Source organism: Pistacia vera, unplaced genomic scaffold (assembly GCF_008641045.1).
Source record: "Pistacia vera cultivar Batoury unplaced genomic scaffold, PisVer_v2 Contig741, whole genome shotgun sequence".
Taxonomy (NCBI): domain Eukaryota; kingdom Viridiplantae; phylum Streptophyta; class Magnoliopsida; order Sapindales; family Anacardiaceae; genus Pistacia; species Pistacia vera.
Window position 1 is genome coordinate 109,929 of NW_022196603.1, and position 15,507 is coordinate 125,435.

Here is a 15,507-nt window from a genome sequence, read left to right on the forward strand (position 1 = left end):
AGCAAGAGCCAATCAGGGTTCAGGAAAGTTTTGTATCATCTAGGTGTTTGTCATGTCACGCAATGACGCAAGGTATGGTTTTCTTGTTTGTTGTAGGTGATGTCAAGCTTGCGAGTGGTTAGGGATTATCCACCTATCCAAGCCCTATGCAATTTGAGGATATTTCTCTGCAGAATAACCACTGAATGTAAAGAGGATTTGCACGGCACCTACCCCTTGCAAAACTAGTAATCATTACCTTACTATAAATAAGGACATCCCTCTCATCCATGGGATTGGCTCTCTTATTCTAAAATAGCTTACACATTCTCCTCCCTCTTTTTTATTCTCCTTAGATATACTCCAGCTCGCTATACGCGACCTGATTTTACCCATCTATAATCAATAGCAGTAGACGTAGGATTCGCTTTGAGCCTCCAACCACTTTAAATATGCGCTCTCATTCATTGTTTCATTTCACGTTTCCTTATCACGTGTGATCTTTAATTCCGCTTAGCACTTTGCACGTGGGAGTCGTTGTGGTGTCAAAACCAAGCATCAACAATTTGGAGCTAGAAGGAGGGCTTAATTTAGTATCGGCTCTTCATCAGAAATCCTGACTAATCGGTCCTACCAATCAGCAAATGGCTCACGGTTTCGAACCTGAGCGAATTGACTAGGACAATGAGGAAATCCCCAGGTACAGAGGACACTCTCCCAAAGTGTCACTAGTCCAACAGTGTCCATGGCAAAATTTTCCTTCAAGCTCTTGGCTCGACCCAGTCATCATGAGTTACCTAGAGAGGTTCAATAATACTCTCCAAACGGTTAGCCAAAGGCTAGGTCGATTGGATCGAGTCGTGCCACCAGAATCCAATAAGGTGTTGCCACCGCCAAAAATGCCTACAGGTCACGTGAAAGAGCGAGAAAGGGCAAAAGCCCATACCGCGCACACTACAATGCGTCAAAGAAAGGGAAAACAAGTGGCAAACAGCAGACCAGAGGGCTCCAAGGGACCAGCGAATGTCGGTCAAGCACTTGGTAGAATACCCGTGGCACTACGACTCGGCGACATGTCGCAGCATGAGTTGTCCCATGCCACGTCTCATGGGCACTCCCATAAAAGTGCAAGGTGAGAAGATTCCCAATATCGTCAAAACGATGACCTCGACAGTCATCGTGTGGGAGATCCCTGTCGTCTGCAAGTCGGTTCGAACCACCACGGAGATCGGAGAAATTCCCCGAATCACTCAATGCCATCACACGGCTCCAGTCCGTATGTGTCAAGGTTTGTCAGAGTTTCTGGCCAAGTCGAGAAAGAGCCCGATTTGCAGTCTTTCCTCAACCGTAACCATGAGGGTCGAAACTATGTTGCGAAAGTGATCCCTAGGCAGCTCTGTTGCCTCAGATTGGGGAACTACAACAGAATGAGTGTGGGAAGGTCGTAGAGGCGTCTCTCTTTTCTCCAGTAGTGTTAGCTGCTCCTCTCCCATCGAGATTTAGAATGCCTAACATGCAAGCATTTGATGGGAATTTAGACCCACATGATCACTTGTACGAATTCAATGACCTCATAGAACTCCACCAGGTCTTTCGCTTTGCAAAATATCATTACTTAGCAGTAACCCTGACTGCTTATGCCAAACGCTGGTTCAGAGCGCTTCCCGCTAGATCAATAGCTCATGGCCTTAAATGAGTTCATCATTCTTGAGACACTTCTAGGCGAACAGGAAGTTCTCAATGCCATTGAACTATCTAAGCAACATATGGCAAAAGAGGGATGAATCCCTCCAATCTTACATAGACAAATTTCATAGGAGACTCCACAAAGTGGCTCATACTCCCGAAGAGTCCGTTTGGACTCTCATTATCACGGGAGTTTGTCCACAGACAGATTTGTGGAAGGAACTGCAATCTAAGGACGATGTTTCCCTCACTCACTTCTACAACCTCCAAATTGAAAATTTCATGGCCGCTCTCAATCGCCACGACCCCGATCCCTTGAGCAATGCCCCCAACCGGGAGGAGAATATGAAAACTGATCACAGATGGGCTAATGATGTTCAGCGAAAAGGAAAAAAGCAACTATTTGAACCCAAGAAATCTTATGCCCCAGTTCCTCATCACGATCGCAACAAGAATCAATACACTCATTTGAATGCCTTAGTATCAGCCATTCTAGATAAGTCAGAGGAGGTTAACTTGCTCGAAGAGCCAAAGCCCATGAAAAATCCCCCCAAAGCCAGAAACAATAAAAATTACTACCACTATCATAGAGATAATGGGCATCACACTGATAAGTATCGAGCTTTCAAGTAGGCAATTGAAGACTTCATCAAGCATGGCCCAACTCCCATTTGGGAGAAAGATTAAGAGAAACCACAGAAAAAGTGTCGTGGTTGCAAATGACTCTATTGTGTGGGGATCATCTTTAGAGGACCACACCTCGCGAGGAATTCTCGAGGTGCTCAAGAGAGGTATGCTCAGAAGCCCGTCATGACCCCGTAAGTGTAATGAGCATGGCGCTGCGACTCGCTAAAGTTCACAGAGAGGAGGAGAACACCTTTTCTGAGAAAGATGCGGTGTGATTGCATCATCCCATGAGGATGCTTCGTCATCGTGCCCAAAATAGGTCGATGCGAAGTCCACAGGATGTTGTGGACAATGGGAGTGACATGAATATCCTATTTCAGCGAGCTTTCGAGAAAATACAATTGGACGAGGCAAATTTGAAGCATGCCTCCATCCTTTTTTATGGTTTTACTGGGGATCATCTGATTCCTAGGGGAACGATCTCGCTCCTAGTCACATTGAGAGAAACCGACAAAATGACCAAAATAACTAAATTTTTGGTGGTAGATTATCCATTCGCCTTCAATGGAATTTTGGGACGACCTCTACTGAGAAACTTCAAGGCAGTCACCTCCATCTACCATCTGAAAATAAAGTTCCCGACCCTGACGAGGATAGGGAAAGTAAACAAATCTCAATGCAAATCTCGTGACTACTGCATAAGAGCAGTGCAGATGGCATGCAAGGAAAGAGGAATATCAGTTGGCATCCCTAAACAGGCAATGGCAATCAGTAGGATTGAGCCACATCCCAGCTCGGTCGAGGATAACATGGATCCTCGCATCCAAGAATGCCTTCATAATGGGCTGGTCAAGGATTTATCCGAGGTGTCAGTCGACCGAGATGAGCCAACCCGAGTGTTGAGAATCAAGAGTAATCTCAACCCTCATCTCGCCAAAGACTTGACAAGTTTCTTCAGAGAAAATGTCGACATGTTTGCATGGACTCATGCTGACATGATCAAGATCAGCCCGAATGTCATATGTCATGCGTTGAATATTGACAGTGTGGTCAAGCCGATTCGCTAGAAGAGAAGAGCAATGGACCCTAAACGTTATGATGCCCTGAAAATCGAGATAGATAAACTACTTTTGAACTAGTCCATTCAAGAGGTGTTTTACCCGAGCTGGGTTGCAAATCCGATCTTAGTAAAAGCCTAACGTCAAGTAGCGAAACTATGTTGACTTCACCGACCTCAATAAAGCCTGTTCGAATGACAACTTTCCCTTGCCAAGAATCAACCAGCTTGTCGATGGCACCTCCAGGCACAAGCTACTGAGTTTTATGGATGCCTACTCGAGATATAATCAAATTCTGATGTACGTGTCGAACGAAAAGCATACCTTATTTCTTACAGATCGGGGGCTGTATTATTACAAGGTTATGCCCTTTGGCTTGAAAAACGTCGGGGAAACTTATCAATGGTTGGTTAACTGAATGTTTTTTGAGTAGAGTGGAAAATCGATGAAAGTCTATATTGATGACATACTTGTCAAGTCGCATGTTGCTTCAGATCACATAGCACATCTCCCTAAGATGTTTAGTGTACTCTGAAGGTACAGAATGAAGCTCAATCCTCTCAAGTGCTCGTTCGGAGTATCCTCAGGAAAGTTCATGGGATATATGGTTAACTAGAGGGGATAGAGATCAACCCTGAAAAGATCAAAGCTCTCCTTGATATGAAAAGCCCGACCAACCGAAAACAGGTTCAAAGTCTCAATAAGAGAATAGTAGCTCTCAGTCACTTCATATCAAGGGCAACAGATCGTTACTTGCCATTTTTTAATATACTCCAAGCCAACAAGAAATTCAAATGGACTGTACACTATGAGCAGGATTTTCAGAGCATAAAAGAATATCTCGGAAAGTCACCTCTCCTGTCTAAGCCTCTCCCCGAGGAAATTCTTCTCCTGTACCTGTCTGTCTCTCAGCATCGGTAAGTGCAACTCTCATTTGGGAGGAAAGAAAAGTCCAATGGCTGGTATATTATGCAAGCAAACAACTGTTGGATGCCAAAATGCGGTATTCAAAAATAGATCAATTAGCTTATGCCCTGTTGATCACCTCTAAAAAGCTACGACCCTTCTTCCATGCCCATATAATCCATGTCTTGATCAACTATTTGCTCAGGCAAGTCCTTTAGAAACTAGAGGCTTCAGCTAAGTTATTCAAATGGGTAATGAAACTAAGTCAGTTCGATCTGCATTATAGACCGAAAGCAACTATTAAAGGGCAGGATATTGTCAATTTCATTTCAGAGTTCTCGCACTAACCGAATCAGGAATCCGAGCAACAAGCTAGCAAAGTCACCTAAGAAACTGTTCAAAACTTATCAATCTAGAGTCTTTATGTCGATGGTTTCTTGAACAAGAAAAGAACCGAGGTAGGCCTTCTCCTTCTTAGTCCCAAAGGGACTCATATCCATGGAATTCTTCGAGTTGGGTTCCAAGCTACGAACAACGAGGTCAAATACAAATCGATATTTACTAGTTTGCGATTGGCAAAAGAGATAGGGTCAAGCGTGATCAGTATTCACAGCGACTCCCAACTGGTTGTCAATCAGATCTTAGGAGAATATCAAGCCAAAGAAGAAAACATGATCAGTTATTTGAAGAAAGATAAGGCCGCACTCGAGTCTTTCAAGCACTTTACAATTAGATAGATTCCTAGAGACAGTAACTCTGTCACAGATGCCTTGGCAAAAATAGCCTCATCGTTAGACTTAGATGCGCCGAGAAGTTTTTCTATTCGATACATAGAGATTCCTAGTATCAGCTCACCTGAATAAGTCGTGACTACAACAAAGTCAATTTCCTAGATGACTCTAATTTTTCAGTATCTCCGAGATGGGATCTTGCCCAATGACAAGACTGAGGCAAAAATCCTGTGTACCAAAGTTGCTCATTACATACTCATAGGAGATCAATTGTACAAGCAAGGGTTTAGCATCCCTCTCCTCCGATGTGTAACGGATGAGGAAGCAGACTATGTCATGAGGAAGATACATGAAGGGATCTGCTGTAATCACACTGTCGCGTGATCCCTTGCCAACAAAATATTCTGCCAAAGGTACTATTGGCCCCTACTTCAGCAAGACACTTTCAACTTTGTAAAAAAGTATGACAAGTGCCAGCGGTGTGCGAACATACCGCGAGCTCCTTCCCACTAGCTGATAATCATGATCAGCCATTGGTCATTCTCCATATGGGGAATTGATCTTGTTAGACCCATGTCGGTCGAAAAGGTAGGGGTCAAGTATGCAGTGGTTACGGTGGATTACTTCACCAAATAGGTCGAGGCTGAACCATTGGTCACAATCACTACCAAGAAGCTCAAAAACTTCATCTTCAAAAATATAGTATGCCGTTATGGAATTCCTTATACACTCATCTCTTAATGGGAAGCAAAAAGTATGACAAGTGCCAGCGGTGTGCGAACATACCACGAGCTCCTTCCCACTAGCTGATAATCATGATCAGCCCTTGGTCATTCTCCATATGGGGAATTGATCTTGTTAGACCCATGTCGGTCGAAAAGGTAGGGGTCAAGTATGCAGTGGTTACGATGGATTACTTCACCATATAGGTCGAGGCTGAACCGTTGGTCACGATCACTACCAAGAAGCTCAAAAACTTCATCTTCAAAAATATAGTATGCCGTTATGGAATTCCTTATACACTCATCTCTTAATGGGAAGCAACTCGACAATAACGAATTCAAGCAGTTTTGCGATAGGCTGCAGGTCTATAAAAAGTTTGTCTCAATCGCAAGACCGCAAGCCAATGGTCAGGTTGAAACTGTCAACAAGACCATTAAGCACACTCTGATGGCTAAGCTTGGCACTGCCAAGGGTAATTAGGTTGACGACCTCCCAAAAGTTCTATAGGCATATAGGACAACTCCGAAAACCTCTACTTCAGAAACGCCCTTCTCACTAGAATATGGCTGCGAGACTATGATCCTAATAGAAGTAGGGATTGGTTTACTTTAGAGAGACCTATTCAATGAAACAGACAATGAAGCACTTCTGCGTGCAAGCTTGAACTTAGTTGAAAAACACCACGGCAAGACTCGGTTAAGGATAGCATCCTACCAACAATGCGCAAAAAGGTTCTTCGACTCTAAGGTCAGAGAAGAGACTTTCAGGTTGGCGACCTAGTTCTTAAAGAAGTCTTTCTCAGTACAAGGGAATCAAGCACAGGGGTATTAGGACTGAACTAGGCAGGTCCATACCACATCGCCAAGGTGATACAGCCAGAGACGTATCACCTCAAAAGACTTATCGATTTTGAAGTACCGCGAGCTTGGAATGTTGAGCATCATCGCTTCTATTACCAGTAATTCCGAACTCGTTCTTAATTTTTAATTTCCTTGTAAACTTTGTAAATAAGATCGTTGTTAAGCAAATTGATCTTGTATGATCTTGTTTGTCGCAATATTCTTACAAGCTTTCTGTTTGCATATGTAATATTTGTCTTGTAGAGTATGCAAAATTATAAGTGCTATCACAAATGACTAGAAAATATTTCTTTTATTTATGTAATAAAAATAAGTATAGAGAAAATTACGAAGTGCAGAAATAAAGTTAAAAGCAAGGTTGTGCAGAAGCAAGAAGAAACGATCACTAGTCCACCTCCAGACCCTAAGGGTATGACCTCGGTATCCCCCGGTTGGTCGCCGACCACTCGACCAGCTGCTGGGTCCTCTAGGACATATTCCTCCAATTGATCGCCCTCTGGAGAAGGCTCTTGTCCCTCATCTACCTCAATGTCATCATCAGCATCCAGCATGGAAGTGAGGATGTTCTGGTACTCGATTCGGAGGTCGAAAAGGTCCATCCCCAGGTTCCTTGGTTGCAAGCTATAAATGGCATAAATCGCCCAGTCAACGGCCTTCTTCTCAATTTCCAAGCTTTGCCACTTCATTTGATTAGTTAATGAAGCAACCCACCCTTGGGAAAATTTGAGGTCCGCCTCCAGTGCTCTCTTCTGCTTCTCGATGTTTTTCCACAACTGAATTCTTTCTTCCTCTACCTTCATGGCCCGTTCAGAGTTCGCTTATAGCTCCTGCTCTTTCTCGTCACACTCTTTGGTGAGTCTACCCATTGTCCTTTAGAGCTCATTGATCTCTTCTCATCTCTTCTCGAACTTGACCTTCTCGAACTCTACTGTGCGAAGGTAGAGTTCCTCTCTACTAGGTATTGATTCACCTAAATGTGATATGTCTTTGCCTCAGCATCCACAGTCGCTAGGTCCTGCTTCAGCTTCCCATTTTCTTCCCTCAACTTGTGGAACCCCCCAGCAGAGTCCAGGTCAGTTTTCTATTGGGCCAAGTGCATGGCGAGCAAAGACTGCATAAGAAAGGAAACAAGAGTTAAACTCCATTTCTCTGAAAAGCATAAAGGGTATGAAACCAACCGATATTGAAAAATCCTTGATGAGGATGAATTGACTTACCTGGCCTTGCAGTTGGAGCGCTATAGTAATCAGGTCCGTAGGTCTAGAGACCACGAACTCTTCAAAAGCCGCAGCAAATTGGCACTCTAACAGGGTATGCACCACCGGCTGCAAGTGTTCTGGAAGTTGTCCCATGGAGTCCAATATATGTTTCTCCACCCTTGAATGAGTTGGCACCTCGCCAATCGGCTTTTTGGCCAATCTCTTTTCGGGGACCACAGCCTCCCACTATCCTCTACGCGAGCACTATGGGGCTATTGTAATGCCAAGTGCGAGCTTTGGGGTCACCCCCGAGCGATAGGCTTGGTAAGGCTATGACCTCCAAGGCTGTATCCCCAAGCCTTCTGGCTCGGACTCTAATTCATCAGCCCACAACTGTTTTCTCTTCCTAGTTTTTTGGCCCATGGTTTTCTACTTAGGGGTGCGAGCAGCCACGAGCCTGGAAGTTTTCCCTGGTCGTTCTGTGGGTGTTCGTGCTCCCACCTATGATCTTGTGATGGAGGTGTCGTTAGGGATTGCCTCGACTGGCTTAGTGGGGGCAACCTAGGGAAAAACAAGCCCCCTAGCTGTTGTCAACAGTACTGGGACTTTAGGTGGCATGATCACTGCATGAAAGTATGATTAGTGAAAAAGGTCACTGCATGCAAAGGAAAGAACTTTTAAAGTCCGCGAACACTTACGAACTAAGGGTTCTAGAGAAGTTTCAAAGTTGAAGAAACTATATTTTCTCATGTTGGCGGTAGTCAGAAGCAGTCTCACATCGTGACTTTGCTCGGACAGATTACCAAATGCTACTATGCGGTTGAAATCAATTAGAGTCGATGACCTGGTCATCTTATTTCTTGCAAAGAGACGGGAAAGCTCGTTAGAAAGCAAATAATAAAGGAAAAGAAAAACTTCACAAAGTAAAAGAGGGGAAAACCTACTCGGTTCCCTAAATTGGCAGACGTTATCATATTGAAAAAATAAAAATTTGGTTTCGTAGGCCCCGACATTACTAGGGTAACCTAATATGCCTTCCTCGATCGTAGATCATTTCAAGAGGTAAAAAAAGTCATTGTCCTTGCTCTTCTTCAAGTAATAGGAGCATGCATGCTCCAGCGTAGTCAACTAGCCGTGACCGTTCTCACCACATGTGATATATAGCAACAGCTATCATATATGCGTTAGGCCTCAGTTGTAGTGGTGCGATCTCGAAGTGATCGAGGATCAACCTAATGTAGGGGTGGAAAGGTATCAATGCCCTGCATTTGAAAATTGCCTTGGAGATCGCAGCCATTCCCTCTAGGGGATTCTGAGCTATATACGTTCTATCCTGGTAGATGTCCACACTAAGTGCGTATTTTTCCACTGTTTTCTGTATTTCATCTCGAGTGACCATTGACAGAATCTCTTACACGAGACCCATTGGGGCGTCCTGTGCATGGGAGCTTGTACCCTCGGTTGTCCTGGTCGCTGAGGCATCCATTGCTCCTACAATTTGAAAAAGGGACGACACGTAGAGATTACTCAGTCTTCGTATAGTATTCCGTACAACGACATGGAAGAATAAAAGAAACTCTAATGTACCTTCCTTAAACTCTAGAAAAACCCTAAAAGACCCTTGGGGACCACCCCCAAGGATTCGTGCCCTAAATACTTACTCCTTATGAAAGAAAAAGTCTTATCCTCACAACTGTCCATAAACATGCACCACAAAAGTTTACCAAACAATTCACACCCACCATTTTCATCAAAACAAGCTATCTACAAAGTAGAAAAAGAAAAGTACATGAGAAATCTTCCTTACCTCTTGGCTGTGGGGAACAAACCTCCTGTTGCGAACAAAAGGTGCACACCAACTGGAAAATGGGGAGACTGGTCTCATGAGAGCTTTGCTCTTTCTCTGAAAATATGAGTTTTGTGACAATGCTTGAGGCAAGCCTAGGGTTTTATTGGGGAAGGAAGCGATGATTGATTTTCCCTAAGTTAAGCGATGCTTGGGTGAAACACGTTTCTCGTCATTGATTGTGATCATGTGTCATCAATCTATGAGTAGAAGTAACCGACATGCTTCAAGAATGACAATCGATGCTTCCCTTAATTGGAATAACCAAGCGACGACTCGATTCTCTCCTCCACATTAAATGCGCCCTTGTCCGCATTTAATGCCTTGAAAGGGAATGTTGTTTCAGTATGGCTTGCATTTAATACACATGGTTGGCACTTATTGCGCACTAGACACGTCTGTCAGAATAAAGATTATTTTATTTAATGGATTAGCTGTCAAGCGCAACTGATAAACATCTGAAGAGGTCGTTAGGGTAGAACACTCTTCGCCACATATCGATTACAAGACAATGTGATTCCTTATCTTTGGTAAAAATATGTTAAGTATTATCAGGTCACAGACTACAGTTGAGATTTGAAGCACATCAGTACGGCATTGAATGGGGCCTAATCTAGGTCGTCAACTTTGTGGAAGAAGACCATCTTAGGTTGCTCGTAGAGACATGTGTTGCAACCTCCTTGCAGCCTGGTCAGCTCGACCAAGCGTCATTCGGGACAGGTTAAGTTGCGGCATAATTATGAAGTTCTCAAGGTTCAATCCTTAAACCTTAAAAACTAGGGGAGTTTTGTTATGCCTAAAAAGTTAGGGTTGATGTGAACTCTTGTTAATAAAAGCAAATCAGGATTCAAGAAGGTTTTGTGCTGTGCAGGCGCTGTCACATCGCGCAGTGATGCAAGGGGTATGGTTCCTGTCAGTGCAGTAGGTGAGTGTCAGGCTTGCGAGTGGTTTGGGATTATCCACCTGTCTAAGCCCTATGTAATTTAAGGATATTTCTCGTACAGATAACCAATAGGATGCAAAGAAGGATTTGCACAGCATCTACCCACTTTCAGACTTGTAATCATTACCTTGAACTCTCCTACTATAAATAGAGGACATCCCTCTCATCCACGGGATTGGCTAATCTTAGTCTAAAATAGCTTATACATTCCCACTTTCTTTTTGTATTCTCTCTAAATTATAAATCAGCTCGCTGCACGCGACTTGATTTTACCCATCTCTTAATACAATAGCAGTGGACGTAGGATTCGCTTTTGAGCATCCGAACCACTTTAAATATCGCTTCTCATTCATTGTTTCATTTCATGTTTCTTTATCACATGTGATTTCTAAGTTCGCTGAGTACTTTGCACGTGCGAGTCGTTGGTGTAAATCAAGCATCAACAAAATATTTTCATAATTAGTTATTTTGGAAGACTTTTCTATTTAAAAACCAAAATATCCATAACTTTCATATTGTTCCTCCCTTGCAGAAACTAGGAACCAAAACCGAGATCCAAGTACTCGGTTAGAAATCAGGATTGAATTATAATTTTTGTAAACTATTGGGGTGTACTTGTAATTTTTAAAGGGTTTATTTGTCATTTTTTTAAATTTTGGGGGTAATTAAAACTAACTTGGTACTCGAGACCAGAATCAGAACCTATGTTTCATGTTCCAGTTCCTGACTTCTAGGAACTAGAATCGACTGGTTCCTTTTCTAGTTCCTTTGAATTTGGATGGGTACCCGAACTCGCCTGCCCTTATCCAATATTTATCTTGGTAAATTATAAGGAGCATGATTTTGATATATAAATATATTCATTGACTAGTAATTGCATTACATGTTGGTCATTCATAGGGGTGGGCAAAAAATTATAGGGTAAAATCAGAACCGGCCGGTACTCGGGGTTCCAGTTCCGGTTCCTATTCGAAATCGACCATCATAGGGTCGGTTTCAATTCTAGAATATCAGAACCGATACTATGCAGCTTTGGCTCCGGTTTTGGTTTCACCACTGCAAGAACGGTACCAGAACCAGAATCGAAACCCGAGTACCTAAATAAGAACCGAGATTGAATTGTAATTTCTAAAAAAATTTGGGGTGTATATGTCATTTTTGTGAATATTAGGGGATAATATAATTTTTTCGGGTACCCGAAACCAAAACCTATTTCAGGTTCTGATTTCAAACTTTTAGGAGTTTCGGTTCTATAGGATTTGGGTGGATATGGGTACGTGCCCACCCCTAGTCATTGATAAAAAGCACCACTATGCATAAGCATTGTGGAAAGTAAGATAAGATAATTAAGCAAAAACACCACTTCAAAGGTCACACAACACACAAGCACATAATTAAGGAGATAGTATATAATATAAGAGTAATACTAGTCTTACAAAGAGACATACAAAGAGTCATACAAAGAGACAACCCCTATCCTTAAAATTTATGATTGTTTTTTTCTCTCTCTTTTTTTTCCTTCTTTTAAAGGTAGGGATTATCTCTTTGTATAGTTTTTTGTATGCCTCTTTGTAAGACTATTGTTATTCATAATATAATCATAACGACATTGCCCCAACTTTTAATTCAGAAAAAAAAAAAAAAACAAATTGGTTTTATCGACAGTCCAAATAATATATTCATGCGTCGCAATATTAGGTGACTACAGTGAAGTAACAAAAAACAAATAGACGGTTCGTTGTCTTGGCAACAACTGAATAATAATAACTACTAGTTCCCTTCGGTGAGAAACAAACTTCTTGACCTCATTGCTTACGTAAACAAATGGATAAAAAATATTAATATTAATATTTAAATTTTTATGAAAAAAAAATCAACTGAAGCTTTTAGAATCCGAATAAGGTCTTTTGATAAGAATCCACTAGAAGGTAATTTTTTAGTCTGTTGGTGCAAATTTTTTTTTTTTTTTTTTTTTGAAATTATTTCTTTTTGTGAATTTCCCACTTCAAAAATTCCGTTTCATTTTTAAAACATAAATAAATAAAACATGCTATTTGAAAATTTTATTTNCACGGAAACCCACAAAGGAAATCACCCAAACAGAACTTTTAAGTTCATTAAACCAAAAACCCTTGTCGAAACATTACCAATGACCCAATCCAAAATAAAATTTAAAAAATATATATTTTTTATTCTTAATAATCCTTCAATCTCTGTCTCGTGATCAGACGGCGGAAATTGAAGACCCGATAAGCGCCTCACTTTGTTAATTTTTTGAAATTTCCAGTTTCTCTGGTTTTGTCTCTGAAATGAGGAGCGGAGACGGAGCTGCGTTTATGCTTTGTATATTTTTTCTATTTTTCGGGAGTGTTTGGTTGGGTTTATAATTTATTTATTTAATTTATATTTTCACTTTCTCTTTCCTTTTTCGGTGCTCTTTCCCTTCTTCGGGCTCGCAATTTATTTTTATAGGCTTCAAGCAAAAATTAAATATTATTCTTTTCTGCGATTCCTTTCCTTTGAAAGATTGCGTTGGTTGATGGCGCGTCGTGATGAGTGAAGAGTCCGTCTTTCTTCCGCTGTTTGGGAACAAGACAAAACAAAACTGCGTGTCGAACGGCGCCGTTTGGAGTTTAGTTGTAACAGTATAATAATGGCTGCTTGAGACTCACTTACGTTGTGCTTGTGTTTTGCCTTATTTTTGTCATCTCCATTTCATGATTCTGACCATTCTAACTCAATCAATCTTCCATCATTTCGTCTTTCTTCAAAATCCCATACAAATTTGACCCATTAATTATTTAATCAATATTCTAAAATCATTCTCTCTCTCTCTCTCTCTCTCTCTGTATATATCATATAAAGCATAATGAAAATCATGGTCAATTTTTTTTTTATAATTCCGTCTACATTATTTAAAAAATTATATATTGCACGTCAAGTTGTATTCCAAACCATTTTTTGATGACCGAGTAGGGCGACAGAGACTCTTAAGTATGTGATTCAAGAAGTTTTAAGTTCAATTTCTTTGGGTTACTAGTAGAGGGTTTACTCGATCCTTAACTTCAGAGCATCAAGGGTCGCTAGACACTAAACAAAAAAAGTTTTGTTTCAGTTTTTTTATAACGTTACATGTTATAAGATATTATTTAGGATATCCTATCATTTATTATCTAGTGTGCATCTGATATGCTAAATAAAATACGGGATTTTTCATATTAAAATCATAATTATATAAATATGTCAATAATTTTAGGATTCGTTATCTAAATCAATGATATTATGTTATTGTCTATTATATTTTCTATGCTATTTATTGGAAAATATCCCACAATAAATGCAGTGCTTAATACAATTAACAAAATTAGTACAAGATAGGGATTTTATTTAATTATAAACCTCCTCCAATTAAGAGAGAAAACAAGGGGAAAAAAAAGCCATAAATGGCGGGTTTTACTTTGAATTATCAATATAAATATTTTTCTCGAATATAGGGGATTTGGCGTTTTATTGTCAAAATAAGTGTGAAGTTAACATTAAGCATTGTTTGTTTTAGTTAGCTATCGATTAAAAGAGTTTATTTAAAGACATAAACACTTTTAAAACAAAGTATGTATTTATAGGATTTATTTTATGGCTTATGAGAGAATTTGAGATGCTCTCATAAACTGTTTTGGAGCTTATTTAACATGTTTGTTGATGCTTGATTTTGACACCAATTATGCGTGTAACGTGCTAAGCGAACTCAGAAATCACACGTGGTATGGAAGTATAAAAAGAGATGTTGAGCAAGTAGTAATTTTTAAAGTAGTTCGGATGCTCTAAGACAAATCATACGTCTACTGTGATTATATTAATGGTTGATTACAATCAGGTCGCACTCGGCGAACTGAATTACAATAGTAAAATAAATGGAGAGAGAGAGAGAGAGAGAGAGAGAGAAATGGATGAGCCAATCCTATAAAATAAAGGAGAACCCTATATTTATAGTTGGAGGATTCAAGCTGGTAATCATGATTCTGCGTGCGGGCAGGTGTGGTACAATTTCTAACCCACTTCTCATTGGTTGTCTACACGACATATATCTTTAAATCGCGTAGGGCTTCAGCAGGTGGACAATTCCTAGCCACTCATAAGTCTGGCATTCACATGCCTCACTGACGATGGCCTTACCCCTCTCGTCCTTGCGGGACGTGGCTGCATCCAGACGACAGAATACCTTCCTGAATTCTGATTGGTTTCTACTGATTTATGCTTACGCTAGCCCTGATTTTTGGGCATAGCAGAAGCCCCCCAATTTTTAAGGTTTAAGGATTGAACCTTAAGAACTTCATTATTATGCAGCGACTCAACTTGTCCTAGATGACACTTGATCGAGCCGATCGAGCTGCATGGATCCCTGAGAGCTACATTAGTGACCTGATGTGGTTTTTTATCACAGGTTCAACAACCTGATTCAAATCACAATCAGTGCCATATCAACAGGCCCTGAGTCTCGACCCTAACTTGCGACTTGAAAAAGTCTCATCACATCTCTTATCAAAGGTGAGGAGTCACATTATTTTGAAATCGACACGCGACGAAGAGTGTTAATTCGAACGCCTCTTCAGATGTTATCTGTTGTGTGTAACGGTTCACCTAACGAATAAAATATCCTTTTATTCTGACATGCTTGTCCATTACACAATAAGTGTTAGCCATGCACATTTAATGCGAGTCATGCTGAAACGACATTCTCTTTCCGGGCATTAAATGCAGATAGGGGCGCATTTAATGTGAAGGAAGGTAACCGTGCCGTCGTTTGGTTATTCCAATGGAGGGAAACATCAATTTGTGTTTACAAAGCATAGGGGTTACTCTTCTCGTAGATGAACGACATGTGGTCGTAATTAATGGCAAGAAACATATCCCACCCAAACGTCACTTGTTCAGGAAACCAACCATCACTT